This window comes from Macrobrachium rosenbergii, chromosome 12 (genome assembly GCF_040412425.1).
Source record: "Macrobrachium rosenbergii isolate ZJJX-2024 chromosome 12, ASM4041242v1, whole genome shotgun sequence".
NCBI lineage: Eukaryota > Metazoa > Arthropoda > Malacostraca > Decapoda > Palaemonidae > Macrobrachium > Macrobrachium rosenbergii.
The window spans coordinates 113904602-113923547 of NC_089752.1; the positions used below are offsets into that span (position 1 = coordinate 113904602).

Below are 18946 nucleotides of genomic sequence, written 5' to 3' on the forward strand. Positions count from 1 at the left end.
TTATTTGGATCTTAGGCTTTGTGGTGACAAGTGTATCCAAAAAGTGTCGGGAAATCGAAAAGTTAAGAGGGAATTTTGGTCATTACAATGGACACATTTGCTAACTTTGTGATTTCAAGTACAACTGGATGGAATGGAAAGGAATATAGACTTTAGGCCAAAGGCCAAGCGCTAGGACCTATGAGGTCATTCAGCGTTGGAAAACCTCGCAGATGCACTATGAAACAATTGTTGGGAGGGGGTGGATAGCAAGACGGAAGAAAGATAATATGAATGGAGGTACAGTAAAAAGAACGAAAGGGGTTGCAGCTAGGGTCCGTGAGGACGCTGCAAAGAACCTTTAGTAATGCCTATAGTGCACCCCGTGAGGTGCACTGACGGCACTACCTCCTTACGGGTTTAAAGTACGATTCATAACTCATATATGATTGTACTTCATCGTAAACATATACACTTTCTGAAAATAAGAGTTAAAAGGTTGACTAAGCTTTTGGTGCCCCTAAGACCCTGTGATTCTTCTGACAGAGGAGCTTACAGGAAGGAAATTCCACAACTGGACATTCTTGTTATTTATTTTCATTATGCAAAACTTCCACATAAACAATCAACTACTTATGAAACCATGTCAAAACTAATATCTGCTCCACGATACATAACTAATCACTGAAATACTAATTTATGAAAAACAATCACTCAACAAAGGGTCGTTTGGTCTTTCGTACATCGAAGTATAAAGATGAGAAGACAGAGAGATGGAGAGAGAGAAATTTGTTGCTGTCCATCTCCCTCTGCCATCAAAGCTTTTGTCAGATCTGTGGTCCCTGAGTTCTACACAGATCTCCTCTTTGAGATGACTTTCTTTGGTCGCCAAAGGACTGGAGTCCATTTACAATTCACTCTATCTTACGGACTGTGGAAGACTTGGTCTTTTTTTTGTATCAGGATCTCTCTCTCTCAATCTCTACACATACACACACGTATGTATACATATACAGGGAGTCCTGAGTTCTTGTCTTCCGTGATTCGAGCCCACGAGACGACGAACTTGTTATCAACTAAACAAATTCCCCTTCAGGTAACGTATACGAAAATATATTATTTCCGAGGGAGAGCGAGTTGGATATTAAAAGACGTTTGTAGCTTAATGCTTTTATATATATATATATATATATATATATATATATATATATATATATATATATATATATATATATATATATTGTGTGTGAATGTGCGTGTGTGTAGCAAGAGTACGGTTATTAGGATAAAATTAATAAAACAAGGGAATATACAGCAATTAATGTCGAAATGGATGGTAGCAGAAGGGAACGGGGTGAGCTGTTTAGGAACTCGAGAGTAAGCATAATGAGTGTGAATGTAAGCTGAATGTAACTGGCGCATTACGTGCCGATGGTTAGAAACGATGCTAATGAGCCTTCCTGGCAAGTGTATGGAGCAGTTATGCTACGCTTAAATTATATTACAAATGTAGCAGTAACCATTGCATTGGTTTTTTCCTCGGGTCATTCTTCGTCAAGGAAAACGGCTTACTGCTGAAAAATTTTTTTACTCTGTAAGCTCCTTTATCTCACTGAAGACACTCTCATTTTAATGCCCTTTGTCTTGGCGTCTCTCAATGAAACACGCTTCCATTTCAACAGGACGTTGTTTGACAGCTGCAGTCTCCCTTTGGTCTTCCGTTCTGCCAGTGACCATACAAGGGAAGCCTCTCCAGTAATTAGATAAGCCGCCGGTGAGCTTTCGGTGAGCTCTCTTTTTTTCTTTGTCGCCAAAGGAATGGCCTCGGACGAAGAGGCTGCTTCTTCAAAGACGCGTGTTTTCAAAAGGCACTAATGGACAGATGCGTTTTTGTTCGTTGTCTTCCTTCAATAGGATTCGTTCCGAGTTGCATTATGGGGCAGGCAGGGGGTAGTTTTTGCTTCCTCAAGTTAGCATTTCTAATGGAGTAGAGGCTGTTGTCAGCGTACCTTGCACGGCATGCTGTTTATAGTCAGCCATAAGTCTAGGAGATGAGGATACATACGCCTGTGCTGATTTCTTCATGGATGAGTTCCATCATAGCCAACTACTCACCAAGTACATATTCCTCTGCTTTAGGTCAGTAGAGGCACTGTGGGTTTTTAAAGAAGCCTTCAGAATAGTTCGGTCTTGGCTGGTGTTCTAATCACTACATTGCAACAATACACATACACACAAACGTGTGTGTGTGTATATATATATATATATATATATATATACAATATTGTATATATATATATATATATATATATATATATATATATATATATATATATATATATATATATATATTGTGAACAAATACATATTCCAAACTCTCAAAATAATAAACCTAATTCCAGTGACGAAAGAATTTCCAGACGTTCGCAGGAAACGCAAGAAATGGCATCCGGCAACTGTACAGACTCCACTACAGTGCCTCAGCAGCTGCTAGACAGGTCGTGAACCAAAAACTTACCAGTCGCAAAGTAGGCAGTGGCGAGGGAAGGTGTCGCCGTTCCATGTCTCCGTCGGCGTCCATGTGTCCTTCCAGTCTTTGAGATAACTAGATGAAATGACAGTACGGTCATTTGGTCAGACTTTCCACAATAGCTTTGACGATAAGACGTTCAAATGACGGTGATGTCGATCATGTCTCTGGAAAATATCGGTGATAGTTTGATAATTAATTGATGAGAAGAGTACAGTACTTTCATGATCCGTGAATAAGACAAAAAAAAAAAAGTGCTATTATCAGGAGAGGTAGGATAGTTAAGGTTTGTTGCATGCAGTTATTGTACTCATTAGTAAGTTGCATAAACAACAACAAAACAGTTTGTATATATACATTATACATATACACATATATACACACACACACACACACACACACACACATATATATATATATATATATATATATATATATATATATATATATATATATATATATATATATATATATATATACGCTCATGAGCATTCTGTTTTCGTTATACACACACACACATAAAAAAATCAAGAAAAGTGTGTAATATATTGTACTAGAGATTGAGACCATAGTAATTTTTGTTTAAATTTAGAAATATAGCAGTTCTGCTGTCTGAATCAACATAATGAGAGGATATTTTCACCTTCACGCCTTGTCAGAAAAATTATTAATCATTCATCTGAAGGGATTAATATTGAATATTTTTCAGAAGGGTTTTAAAACCTTTGGAAAATGTTCAGATTTCATGTAAGTTGAAGATCTTTACACAAGAGTGAATAAACTCACACTTTTGAATGCACACACACATATATATATATATACATATATATACACATATATATGTATATACGTATATGAATACGTATATACATATGTAAATAATAGGTATATATATATATATATATATATATATATATATATATATATATATATACATACACGTATGTCTACATATAAATTTAGATATGTATAATATACATACATACACACACATATATATATATATATATATATATATATATAGATATATATACACATATATTTGCTAATTTAATGGTTAACATTACAATCATATATCCTCAAACAGTTCCTACAGTTAATGAGAGATAATCTTAAAACCCAATCTGTATGCATTTGTCCTTCCTGTAAACTGTGGATATGAGGCAGGAGTTCTTAATGGAATGAAAACGTCTTATAAGTTTACATTTATATTTAAAAGCTAATATAGAACCTATTCACTCACTGGATGTGTCTGCGATGAATAACCAAATACAAAGAAAATTTTTCATACATTCCTTTAAAAGCTGCAATCGATTTTAAAGGTATGTATTTTCTTTTAGTGGGGGTCACTGTTCCTTAGGCCTACGTAGACCTGGATTCTCCCTCTGCTCATGTAGGCCTAATCTTAAGCCTCGGGCAGAAGAAATGGTGCCCGTCATTTAGTAGAATTCTGGGTGGTGATTGCGATGCTTTTCCGGGAAATAAAAAAAAAATAGAAAAACAAGTAAAAAATGGGCCTAAGTCTCTTCAGCGCAATCGAGTTTTCTGTACAGCAGCGACAGCGTATAATCAAGGCCACCGAAAATAGATCTATCTTTCGGTGGTCTCGGTACAACTCTGTAAGAGCCGCGGCCCATGAGACTTTAACCACGGCCTGACGGTGGCCTATCCTATACCGTTGCCAGACGCACGATTATGGCTGACTTTAACCTTAAATAAAATAAAAACTGCTGCGGCTAGGGGGCTGCAAGTTGGTATGTTTGATGGTTGGAGGGTGGATGATCAACGTACCAATTTTAAGCCCTCTGGTCTCAGTAGTTTTTAAGATCTGAGGGCGGACAGAAAAAGTGCGGACGGACAGACACAGCCATCACAACAGTCTTCTTTCACAGAAAACTAAAAATGAAAAAGTTCGGTGTCTGTTAAAAGAACAACAACTTAGCTGAAGTACGGATGGAATCAAATGATTAAATTTCCAGTTGTCATATAAAAAGATCTGCTCATCTGGATGACATTGGGGGACGCGTGAAGTAAAATCTCGCTCTATAAACGCTTACCTTTCTTCTGTATATATTCATAAACTTTTACACTTGATCTCAGTCATTTGTTTCCCATATATTTGAATACATTTTTATGTTCTTCTTTTGCCTACTTTTATATATATACAGTAAGTTGTTCTTCATATCAAAAATGACATTGATAAGACTCATGCATACGTTATCACGACATAGGAAACATTAAGTTAACCTAGTTAATATATATATATATATATATATATATATATATATATATATATATATATATATATATATATATATATATATAAAAAAAAATCCACGAAGGAGAGAGAAACACGAGTGCTGCGAGGCCTTTCGACTGTCGTTCTTTACTGAGTCTGCTAAGTAAAGGACGACAGTCGAAAGGCCTCGCAGCACTGCAGTGTTTCTCTTTCCTTCGTGGATTTTGTCTTTATTTATATATTCATCACGTTCCATATTTTCGTGGTTCAGTTATACATACATAAATATATAATATATATATATATATATATATATATATATATATATATATATATATATATATATATAATATATTATATATATATGTATATATGTATATATATATATAATATATAATATATATATATATATATATAATATATATATATATATATATATATATATATATATATATATATATATATACATAATACATAACTTTCTCAGACAAAAAAATAGAAACTTGGGTGAATGTTTGAAAGACTGGACACAACACGATGATTTTATAATACTAATATTTATATGGCATATTATGAAAGGGATGAATTACTTCTAATAGCATTATTTTCCCATTCTACACTACATCATCCTCTTTTAAGAGGTGAATGAAATCTGCAGTGAAAGAATTGCTATAAACAAACGTGGAAGAAAGATAATTCGCAGATATATTTGACAAGAGACGAACGCCAACTGGAGTGACATTAGCGTTAAAAAAAAAAGTTAGAAAATACACTCACAAAGGTCACTGATGAACGGACCTGACTACTATGGGCTTGCTGAGAACACACACACACGCACACACACACACACACACACACACACACATATATATATATATATATATATATATATATATATATATATATATATATATATATATATATGTATATGTATATATGTGTATATACAGTATATGTGTATCTATATGTATATCTATTTTTGTATATATTTGTCTATATGTATATGTGTGTTCGTGTCAAACGTCACAAGGAAGAAATTAAACACGGTTGTAGGTCCTGACCGGTGTCGGCTTATTGCTAACCGAGCCATCTTCAGGGGACTGACACAAATTGGTAGAAATTCAGAATATATAGGCTAGCAGGACATGCTGTAAGTGCTGTCCTGATAGCACATATATATATATATATATATATATATATATATATATATATATATATATATATATATATATATATATATATATATATATATGTGTGTGTGTGTGTGTATATATATATACATATATACACACACACATATATATATATATATATATATATATATATATATATATATATATTATATATCTGTGAGCGTGAGTGTACTTGCATTACTCAACATAATGCAAGCTATCCTAATCACACATTTATGTTCACAAACTCAATTTCCCAAAGAAATTGGCTGCTATGAATAAATGAGGGAAAGTGTGTACATAATCAATCGTTTTATCGCGTCCACGAAAACTGTAAAAGTAATTAATTACACTGAAAACAAGAAATGGAAAATAAGCGTGAGCCGGACAGATAGCCCCGTCTCAACATATTTATCATGATGTTTTTCTTGTTAGGTTTGTATAACAGTGCAGAGATATTGCATCCCTTTTAGTTTTCTGTAAAGGAAAACTATTGTGCCGGCTTTGTTTGTCCGTCCACAGATCTTGAAAACTACTGAGGCTAGAGGGCTGCAAATTGGTATATTGATCATCAACCCACCAATCATCAAACACACCAAATTGCAGCCCTCTAGCCTCAGTAGTTTTTATTTTATTTAAGGTTAAAGTTAGACATGATCGTGCGTCCGCACTTTTTCTGTCCGCCCTCAGATCTTAAAAACTACAGAGGCTAGAGGGCTGCAAATTGGTATGTTGATCATCAACCCACCAATCATCAAACACACCAAATTGCAGCCCTCTAGCCTCAGTAGTATTTACTTTATTTAAGGTAAAAGTTAGCCATGATCGTGCATCTGGCACTGATATAGGCGCCAACAGCACAGGTCACCACCGGGCTGTGGCTGAAAGTTTCGCGGGCCGCGGCTGAGTTTCATAAGCATTATACGCTGTACGGAAAACTCGACTGCACCGAAGAAGCTTCGGCGCAATTTTTACTTGTTTCAATTGAAGGCGATGTTGACTGACTCTCTTATTCATTCAATAAGAATCAGAGCGTCTCTTGGGCTTGCAGCGGTTGCTCTCTTGAGCTAACTTTACGAAACATTTAATTTTCCTTCAAGATCTCTCGAGCTGTTGACATTCAGATGAAATCTGGGTTAACACGTCAATAACCTTCGTCTCTCGTGTCTTCTTTTCTAAAGATGTTATTAAACTTCCCTCGGCGGATGGGAAGAACACCCACTACGATTTCTTAAAAAAAAAAAAATGCATAAGGTCTTAGAGCGATTCTTGGAAACGTTCGGTTCAGATGTCAAACGTTTGCGCTGCGAGTTGTTGATATGAAATGTCAGCAGCTTACAATGATGACAATAAATGCTTTCTCGAGAACGGATGTCGGGGTTGCAAGTGCTCTTGCGACATAGTGTTGCGTTTGGTTGCTTCTTTGAGTGGTGTACATATCCAGCGTTTAATTAGATTTAATTGTTACACACACACACACACACACACACATATATATATATATATATATATATATATCAATATCTATATACCTATCTATATACACAGAATTTGACATGTACAGTAGGCCTACCATCTGCTTGCATTTTAAAAGCGAGTGAATTTAGATTCCCTCAAACGGGTAATTTGTCCGCAAGCCATAAGTGGTGAACTGTGCAGAGAATTACATTTAGATTACATCTGCAAGAATATGCACTATATAGATGAATCTTCTTAAGGTAACTTTACCTAGATTAACCAAAGCAAGTGCCTGCATCCTTACCTATCTTACCGTTTTAGGATTACCTGTATATATTTAGTATAAACAGATGTATAATATATATATATATATATATATATATATATATATATATATAATTTATATGTATATATATATATACTTATATTTACATATATATATATATATATATATATATATATATATATATATATATATATATATATATACACGTGTATATACAGTATGCACTTATATATACAAGTATATAATATATATATACACATATATATGTACTTATATATGTATATGTATGTGTGTATATTATGTATATCTACACACACATATATATATGAGTGCCTGTATTATATAAAAGATATAATGTTATTGCACATCAACCTTCACAGTGGAACTCGCATATCCCGACAATTTTAAAGAACGAAACGGTGAATCTTTTATCTCTCGAGCCGAGGCGTATTGTGACATGTAATCATTTTCTAAAAATAAAACGCTCCATACCAAAGCAGAGGTAGCTCCTTCCCTCAGGCTCTCTTGTAAAGAAATACGATGTTATCTGGCGTAACATCATTTTCTGTGAGATCTTTTTGCCTGGAAACCTGGCGTAAGGCAAATGCTCACATTTCAGTCTTTTTTTTTTTTTTGTGGGCTTCTGGCCCCCGGCACAAATCAGTTTTCAAATAGAAAAGTCCTATAAAATGTTTACGTAAGTTCTGGATTGCTCTGATCTACCTTATGCTTGTTTTTTACAAAAGTTGGTAACTTAAGTTAACTGCCTTTCTCTATCTTACTGTTTTGGTAAATTTTTAGGTAAGTTAATAACATAAGTAAACTGCCTTTCTTTATCTTACTGTTTTGGTAAATTTTTACATAAGTTAATAGCATTAACAAACTAATTTCTTTACCTTACTATTTGGGTAAATTTTTACATAAGTTAATAACATAAGTAAACTTTCTTTGCATTACTATTTTGGTTATTTTTTACATAAGTTAATAACATAAGTAGACTGCCTTTCTTTATCTTGATGTTTTGGTAAATTTTTACATAAGTTAATGAGTAAACTAATTTCTTTTTCTTACTATTTTGTAAAATCTTACTTGATTTAATAAGTAAACTGGCTTTCTTTGTCTTACTATTTTGGTAAATTTTTTTACACAAGTTAATAACACAAGCAAACAAATTTCTTTAACTTACTGTTTTGGTAAATTTTTACATAAGTTAATAGCATTAGGGAACTACCTTTCTTTGTTTTACTATTTTGGTAAAATTTTACATAATTTAATAACATTAAGTAATCTACCTTTCTTTATCTTACTATTTTGGCAAAACTATTTTGGTAAATTTTTACATAAGTTAATAACCCAAGTTAATAACATAAGTAAACTACACAAGTTAATAACATACGTAAACTACCTTTTTTATTTTACTATTTTGGTAAATTTTTTACATAAGTTAATAACATAAGTAAACTCCCTTTCTTTTACTTACTATAAAAAAAATAGTTCGGTAAATTAGTCTTCAATCGCGATTCTGGTATCGGGTAATTGCAGAATTTACCAATTTTGTCATTAACAGTCTCATCCAGTTCTGACTAAATTTTGATGCGAGGCTAATTACCTGCCATTTTTCCTTGTTATACGTCTTAAAAAATTTGAATTTGATTTATAATAAACAGCGTTTATGTTCCTTTTTTTTGTACTCTAGGTACGGTAAGGTTCCTGAAACACTATCAAAAGATCTTTACGTTGTTGCTCAGTCTTTTGCGCCAAGAAATTAACCACGGTTAATCTCGCCTGGAAATGACGCGCAGTTAATAAACTGCATTCCTGTTCACAGTCAGAGTTCAATATTCATGAACAGAATATGCATTTCACGTTCATCGAACGGCAATTTGGCAATTCCGACCGAACGTCGCCGGGTCCAATAAAAGTCATCTTACAACATCCGGCGTGCTTGTGTCGAGACTTCCCTTACGTACAAGTTTGGTCTCAGACTTTATGAGAAATTCCTTCCTTCTTTCAGCAGAACATCTCGGTATATTTACATTCCGACAAAAGCCGAGTTAACACGTAAATAAGTTCGGCTCTTCCAGTCGAATCTCGAACGAGATATTAAACTTCGCACGACAATGGCGACACGGCGAGTCATCACGGGTTCCGAGGAAGATTTCCTTCCCAAGAGAATTTGAGGAGGAAGAAGAAGGAAAGGGGAGGAGGAGGAGGAGGAGGAGGAGGAGGAGGAGGAGGAGGAGGAGGAGGAGGAGGAGGAGGAGGAGGAAGAGAAGCAATTCTCGGAACGGTCTTCCTGCGAGATATGCAAAGGAATCATTAAACAAGTGAAAAACGCGGTGAAGTTTCTTCGGCGCAATCGAGTTTTCTGTACAGCCGCTACTGCGTGTAATCAAGGCCACCGAAAATAGATCTATCTTTCGGTGGTCTCGGTATAATTTTGTATGAGCCGCGGCCCATGAAACAGTAACCACTGCCAGGTGGTGGCCTATCCTGTATCGTTTCCAGAGGCACGATTATGGCTAACTTTAACCTTAAATGAATTAAAAACTACTGAGGCTAGAGGGCTGCAATTTGGTATGTTTGATGATTGGAGGGTGGATGATCAATATACCAATTTGCAGCCCTCTAGGCTTAGTAGTTGTTAAGATCTGAGGGTGGACAGAAAAAGTGCAGACAGAAAAACTGCAGACTAAAAAAAGTGCGGACAGAAAAAAAGTGCGGACAGAATAAAGTGCGGACGGACAGATAAAGCCGGTACAACAGTTTTCTTTTACAGAAAACTAAAACGTAATTAAATCACAAGAAGGGAAAGTAAAATAGTGATCGCGCCATATTTCGTAGATGGTGAATTTTACCTATTCAAGAATCCTGACATATTATTGACAATTTATTACTCGTTTTTGACATTAGAGTTAATATTTCGCCCTTTTTTCTTATTGTTAAGTCGATTCTCTAAACGAAAAGGCTATTTTGATCTGATCCAGATTTTTATTGAGGATTGTGACGCTCGATAAAATGAATTGTTGAGCTACAGAGAACTGACCGTTTTTAATATAATACTAATAACGATTTTCACTTGTTGGCACTAGCGGCGGATCCGGGAGGGGGCCACCTGGGCATGTGGCCCCCCCCCCCATGAAAAATAATGACAAAACAACAATACTGAAGATTTAGATAACAACATAAATGAGAAATATACAAATGGGAAAACATAAAAATCTATTTTAGAAATATATATATATATATATATATATATATATATATATATATATATATATATATATATATATATATATATATATATATATATATATATATATATATGTATATATATATACATGAAAATTGGTGCCCCCTGCCTTCAAATTCTTCTGGACCCACTAGTGCTTGTTGGATGTTTGAATGTGAAGATTATTATCTATCTTGACATAAAATATGATTATCTAAAGAATAATTTGTAATCTCCTCTAACGTAAAATATGATTATCTAAAAAATAATTCGTGATCTACCTTGATGTGAAATATGATTATCTAAAAAATAATTTGTGATCTACCTTGCCATAAAATATGATTATCTAAATAATAATTTGTAAGCTACCTTGACATGAAATATGATTATCTGAAAGACAAGGGAAACATTTTATATATATGTATATATGTTATACATACAGTATATATATATATATATACATATAAATTATATATATATATATATATATATATATATATATATATATATATATATATATATATATATATATATATATATATATATATATATATATATATATATATATATATATATATATATACAGACACATAAAATTAAAGGTGTATGCGTGGAACACTGTGTGCTAGTTTGGAACATTAAAAGAAACAATTACGAAGTTTCTCTGGCCTTTTAGTAAACGGTAACATAATAAAATTCTTCCTAATTGTTTAAAAGGACCTGCGAGTTAGTTTTTCTAAAAATTTCACCACTATTATTTGCGACACTCTCCGACATTTTATTCAGTTATTTTAGCGCGGAATTTTTGGGAAGACCAGGCAAAATGAATGAATATCAGTTCTGCTCAAAAGTTTTTATAAAATGCAAAAACAAATGTACCACCGGTAATAAAATGTATTTCACTTGTATCACTATATGAGAGAGAGAGAGAGAGAGAGAGAGAGAGAGAGAGAGAGAGAGAGAGAGAGAGATCGCGACTGGCGTTTCCCAATTCACTCGCTTACTGAGGATTTTTACTCTGACATAATATCCGAAATTCTCCCTTGCAGCCCTGCACAATGCCTTCCATCGACGATGCCCCCTAGGAGCCATTCATCGAGCGAAGGGCATGGCGTGAATGCCCTTCAGACCCGGGCAAGATACAAGGGGCTCTTCACCTACCACACAGCCCCTACCTCGCGGGGTTACTGCATTCTGTTCACTTTCGTCGTGGGCATCCTCATGATCACTATGGGTTCCGTTTTCTATCACGTGATCCTCATTCGGCCCATGAGTGGGACGTACCCACTGCACACCCCTTCGATGCCCCTGGCGTGTAGCCTTATAGCCATGGGGTTCGTCATGGTCTTCCTGAGCATCGGGGTCACTTGGAAGTAAGTGTTTTAGAATTTGGTTCTCGAAGTGCTGCATGCTTTTAATCTATATTTTTTTTAGTAATATTTTGCATATAAAGATGTAAGGTAATACAATGTCACATGCTTCAAGTGGTTCCAGATTTCCTCGTCTGGTATCTGTAGTAAGTTGAGAGCAAAATAGACTGTTCCAATACACAGTTTTTACTTTGGAAAATCAGCTTATTCATTTTCACTGCAGGCCTATGATTTCAATTTGCACAAGCATTTCTAAATGAAGTCTCAGAGACGAGGGTATTGAATTGCATTCTAGCGAGTTCTTTTAGCTTAATTCTTTTTAACTAACAGCCATATGTCCTTACGTTTAGGCCTATACATATTTGTAGTTCATCTAAGAAATGCAAAGGCTCGGATCCCAGTCGAGATCATTCTTTTGGCAATACAGATGAGGGCCAAAAGTATTTTCAGATCACGATAATCATTTCTTGTCTCAAAACCTTCATTGTAGCAACGTTTCCATAGGTTTTTTCTTGTTTTATATAAATTTTTTCATATTCTCATATTTTCCTAGGTTTGGGTTTGACGACGGAGATAATTCCCTCGAGGAGGATTCCTGCTCTATCGCCAAGGACGACGTCCTTGACCAGAACCACCAAAACTCTCTGAAGAATCCTCCTGTATGAATCCTACTTCAGTGGTTTCAGGACAAAACTCTTTGAAGAATCCTCATGCATGAATCCTTCTTCAGTGGTTTCAGGACCAAAACTCTGAAAATTCCTCCAGTATGAATCCTTCTTCAGTGGTTTCAGGAACAAAACTCTCTGAAGAATCCTCCTGTATGAATCCTTCTTCAGTGGTTTCAGGACCAAAACTCTTTGAAGAACCCTCATGCATGAATCCTTCTTCAGTGGTTTCAGGACCAAAACTCTGAAAATTCCTCCAGTATGAATCCTTCTTCAGCGGTTTCAGGAACAAAACTCTCTGAAGAATCCTCCTGCATGAATCCTTCTTCAGTGGTTTTAGGAACAAAACTCTCTGAAGAATCCTCCTGCATGAATCCTTCTTCAGTGGTTTCAGGACCAAAATTCTGAAGAATCCTCCAGTATGAATCGTTCTTCAGTGGTTTCAGGAACAAAACTCTTTGAAGAACCCTCATGCATGAATCCTTCTTCAGTGGTTTCAGGACCAAAACTCTGAAAATTCCTCCAGTATGAATCCTTCTTCAGCGGTTTCAGGAACAAAACTCTCTGAAGAATCCTCCTGCATGAATCCTTCCTCAGTGGTTTCAGGACCAAAATTCTATGAAGAATCCTGCATGAATCGTTCTTCAGTGGTTTCAGGAACAAAACTCTTTGAAGAATCCTCCTGCATGAATCCTTCTTCAGTGGTTTCAGGACCAACACTCTTTGAAGAATCCTCCTGCATGAATCCTTCTTTAGTGGTTTCAGGAACAAAACTCTTTGAAGAATCCTCCTGCATGAATCCTTCTTCAGTGGTTTCAGGACCAAAACTCTATGAAGAATCCTCCTGCATGAATCCTTCTTCAGTGGTTTCAGGACCAAAACTCTTTGAAGAATCCTCCTGCATGAATCCTTCTTCAGTGGTTTCAGGACCAACACTCTTTGAAGAATCCTCCTGCATGAATCCTTCTTCAGTGGTTTCAGGACCAAAACTCTTTGAAGAATCCTCCTGCATGAATCCTTCTTCAGTGGTTTCAGGACCAAAACTCTTTGAGGAATCCTCCTGCATGAATACTTCTTCAGCGGTTTCAGGACCAAAACTCTATGAAGAATCCTCCTGTATGAATCCTTCTCCAGTGGTTTCAGGACCAAAACTCTCTGAAGAATCCTCCTGTATGAATCCTTCTTCAGTGGTTTCAGGCTTCCATTCTGAGAGAGGACCAAGCGACGTTGATCTCTAGTGATTTCGAGGCTTCCAGTCGAAGGAATAATAAAATATGAACACAGTTAGTGGTCTGAGGCCTCCAGTCAGGAAATGAATCAAATATCAAAACAGCTGACGATCTGAGGCTTCCAATCAGCAAAAGATTCAGATATCGCGACTCGAGACCGTCAATTTTAGAGGTTTTTAGTCAGAAAGAATCAAATATCGAGACTATAGACCGTCAGTGCTTGGAGGCATCCAATCAGCGATGGAATAATGTCGAATCCGTTCGTATGATGCTTCCAGTCAGGGAAAGAATCAAATAACAAGTTCATCGGTGTTTTGAGATTAGAATCAATGAAAGAGGCAAAAATCAAAGTCCGTCAGTGTATGCGTGTGGACTCCTACCCAGTGAAAGAGTCGAATATGCCTGAATATCCAGACAATCATTCTGAATGACACATTTCTGAAAAAGTGAGTCATTCATTTCCTTAAAGACAAAAGATGTAGAGGCTTAAGCTCCTATTCATGTATTTTTATAGGTCCCTAGTCGCACTTTTGGGTAGACTGATCCGAATATTATTAAGAAAGATGTACTAGAGCTTTCATTGAGTTTTTTTCAATAAATAAATGTCAGCGTGGGAATTTTTCTATTTGTATTGCCAAAGGGGAAGTAATATCGTTGATGACTTTTTCTTAAATAGCCCGTTTTGTTTGTTTGTATTCTTTAAATTGCGACATCCCATTTGCTACTAAAGTTCCTACAGACAGATATTGCCACAAAAAAATGCTGACCAGGATTTTTGTTATGGGACAAATCTCCGTTTCTGGAACCAGACTGATATGGAAAATATATAAAATATTTATTTTGATTGAAAATTCTTACAGAGACTTCTGAAACTTGTATATATCACCATGGAACCAAAACTAATATTTAAACGTCTATGGTATATCGTGATAGATTACTCATAATTTCATTCTGATTCTATTGTGACGTAGATAATTTATGGAAGATACCATGGCCAAGAGAGACAAGGACCGCTCACTTCCCCCCAAAATTTCCCATGTAGGCGGAGCTTCGTCTACCCCCTTATTGCGTCAGCAGGAGAATTGCCGTGATGAGCAGGTACCTCTAAGATTAGTCATCGCCTACGTAGTTACTCCGGGTGGGAGGCGACTCCTCCCAATTGGGCAGACCTTGTCTCTCTCTCTCTTGGCCTTGGAAGATATTATGATCAGACCAATCAGATTTCCATTCAAAAATTCACACAGACGGTGGTGATGCCACTTCTTGTATTTCACTCATGCAAATTGCTGTTGACCTAACGTCCGCATCGCTAATTTGCGTGAGTGATTTGTATACATTAGGAACGATCTTGACGCTTTAGTGGGGATAAAACAATGTCATAAACGCTGTAAAATAAAAAAACATGTAAACACCTGACTAAATTACCTGGAATATAATAATCAACGTTTTGATGACGCTTGTCAAAAATTTTTATCGTGTCATTCATTTATATTTTACTTTAAAAATTTCGTAGGCTTCCTTCCGTGATTAGTTGAATGAAGATTGAATATCAGTTATTATTACTGTCATTATTATTGTTATTATTATTCCTAAAAAAAATGTCCAAATATTCAGAATGCTCTGACATTTCCAAGTGAAGCCACAATACGTGAATCCAAAGAGGATTCTAAATTAAACACAAAAAGACTTTCCAGCCTGAGAATCTAATTTGTTTAACCTTTTGCTGTTCGACAGGAACTAATTAAAGAATGTTATACGGTATTATTGACAGCAAATACTCTTTGCCTAAAAAAAAACTGCAAAAAAACATGAGGTATGAAACAACATTGTTTTAGGGTCATATTGAAAACTACGTGCTGATGATCCTAATTGTCATTTCATAAAAAAAAAATCTCGACTCGGTGTTCCAGAATGATTTATGAAAAGTTTAACGAATTTGTTCTTGGTTAAGTCTCTCTCTAACTTTGCCTTCAAGATAATATTTGATCATTATTTTCTCATTTTTTCTCCCCCTTCACACTTGAATTATGTTTTACCTGATTTTTCTGGCTCTACAGATAGTTCAGAACAGAATAGAGAATTTAGGCCAAAGGCCAAGCGCTGGGACCTGTGAGGTCATTCAGCGCTGAAAGGAACATTGCGAGAAAAGTTACAAAGGCGTAACAGGAGGAAAACCTGGCAGTTGCACTGTGAAATAACTGTCAGAAAAGGGTGGAAAGGAAGATGGAGGAGAGGCAATAGGAATGGAGGTTCAGTAAAAGGAATGAAAGGTGTTGCAGCTAGGGGCCCAAGGGATGCTGGAAAGAACCTTCAGTAATGCCTACAGTGCACCCCGCGTGATAAAAACGAGCAGAATTAAAACTTTTTAAGGTAGTATATAAATCTCTGTGAACTAGGATATTCGATCTCTGAAATTAGATAATTCTTTATTCCTTCCTTTGCTGCATCAGTTAGACACAATTTTACTTCTTAAGGTAACTCTAATATGAAGGCATTCGTCAGTAACTTTCGGAGTGTCTGATTACCACGCCAGTGCTGAGTTGTAAATGCTATTTACTATTCTCTTTTGATTATCGTATACGATGTGGCTTCGTCTATCTGAAATGAATGAAGTTATCTGCATTCTAAATTATCTCATTTATTCTTCATACAAAGTTTAAAGTAAGCAAATACTCTCTAGTATCCGACTTGAGTTTATTTATCCCTGAATTCTTAAATTATCTCGTTCGTAAGTCATATGAATCAATGAGAATGTTTTCAAGTCATATGAATCAGTGAGTGAGAGCGCTTTGCCGATTAGAATGTTTTCGATAATAATAATAATAATAATAATAATAATAATAATAATAATAATAAATATGAGGTTAATGTTTGGTGTCGTTTCTAACCACAGTTTTTATATGGACAATAAAATGATCTTTTACAGAAACCTGTTTTAATTGCCTTTTGTGACCAGATGACTAGCAGTTGCAAATGCTCATTGCGAATGATCTGCGTATAGAAAAATACCTGATATGGTTTCGAGCTGGATATGATTCGTTCTAAATACTGTTTTTAAAGCTTTTTTTACTGAGAGAAAGAATGAATGCATATACTGCCTACTTTATTCCTTTGCTTATAAAGAAACTGGCAATAAGCCTTATGCATAAGTACTTCCGGCAGAATACACGGGTTTTAGGTACGTTTCTATTTCGTAAAATTTTTGTATTGTAAATGAATCGTTATACGACTACTGAGGGGAAATAGTCTAAGCCCCTCAGCAGCAGAGTGCTACCCAGAAAATAGTAGTATTAAAGGGAAAATACCCAGAAACGATTGATTACTTAGTCTTATGACTTTTACCATGCCTTGTAATCAAAACTAAATATATTTCGGCTAGAGCATTTTCAAACGGAATGGAAAGAAAAGGGTATCATGAGCTTGATCTCAAAATGACAAGATTGTAATGCATAACACGGGCGAGAGAAGAGAAGACTGCATGAATAAGGATATGAATGAACTTGCACTGATGAAAAATTAGTTTCCACGTATATAACACAACTGTTTATATCTAGTATTATGATGACAGTTTGAATGGAATACGCAGGGTTGATGTATATGAAACTTGGGAAGACAGCTAGGCTGGGTGAAAAGTATAGTGTAATTACCGTAGAGTTTTTATCAGTCTCCAACTTGGCAATTAAAAAAAAATTAAACAAATAAAATTCTGGAAGCAAATCATCATCTTGATAACCATCAACAACTCGAAACTAACCGTCCAGAAAATCTCGTGGGTTTTCATAGCTGCCTTAATTCAAGCCTGGGCCACCCCCCGTGCGAAATTCGAGACGGTACGTAACGTCCCTGTGGGTAGGCCAGGGGCATCCATACCCTCTCTTATACTACTGTCAGTTTTAACAGACTGGGTACATTAGCAATAAATGAATAACAAACGTGAAATGAATTTAGGGGAACGGGAGTAAAGTCAAATAGAAGCGAATGGATAGGAGATATAACCAAACGGTCGACAGTGAGCAATGAGCAGGGAAAATTCTCAACGTAATGGTATTGGAGAACTTCAGTCTTGATGCTGAAAGATAGAGTACCTCTCACGTCACTTACTGTGACTGGACACCTCTCTTGGTTCAGAAATCTATGAACTAGATTTCGCCATCTGTAACGAAGTACAGACTTTCGGTACGAGTTTAAGCCTGCCGAGCGTGTAACCTCAGGCGGCCATATTTGAACAGCGGTCCAGTTACCAAACTTCATTTTCCTGGCAATATACGCCTATGAGACTTATCGTTTGACTAAAACATGAATTAAACCAAGATTTGTTACATATGTAATAAATGCAGCTATTTTTTTTACTTTGAATCATCAAATAATATTAGTTGTTTCTTACGGTTTGCTTACCTCGTCCAGAAGTACCCTCACTATGTGAGACGCTGGTAAAACTTTACTTTAGTTTCTCGGCCTGATTCCCGCCATTCGTCGACCGGGACAGGTTACTCATGCAGAAATAGGCATAACCTTTCCAATAATGCCAGGTCCTGACTTAACCAGATCTTATCTACCTAACCTAACTTAGGGCGACGTGACCTGACCAGGCCGCCGGGATCCCCCCAAAAAGGCCGTAACCCGTCCCGGTCAACTAAAGTTTTACCCATCTCTGTTTTTGAGAAACTCATTGGCACAGACAGTATTCTACAGGCCTACCTACAGCAAAGACTTTTTAATGACTGACGAAATACAGCATCACGGTAACATGTTTCAAAGACGAACCTTGTTGACACAACTAGTAATC

The 18946-nt window shown here is 35.8% G+C and overlaps 1 long non-coding RNA gene across 1 annotated transcript; it reads left to right on the forward strand.

Moving 5' to 3' along the window:
• Positions 1-2498: 2498 nt before the first annotated feature.
• Positions 2499-14738, forward strand: LOC136843906 (uncharacterized). The gene is made up of 3 exons (XR_010854723.1): positions 2499-2781; positions 11946-12269; positions 12820-14738. It is a non-coding gene; the product is annotated as an uncharacterized lncRNA (long non-coding RNA).
• The last annotated feature ends 4208 nt before the right edge of the window (positions 14739-18946 follow it).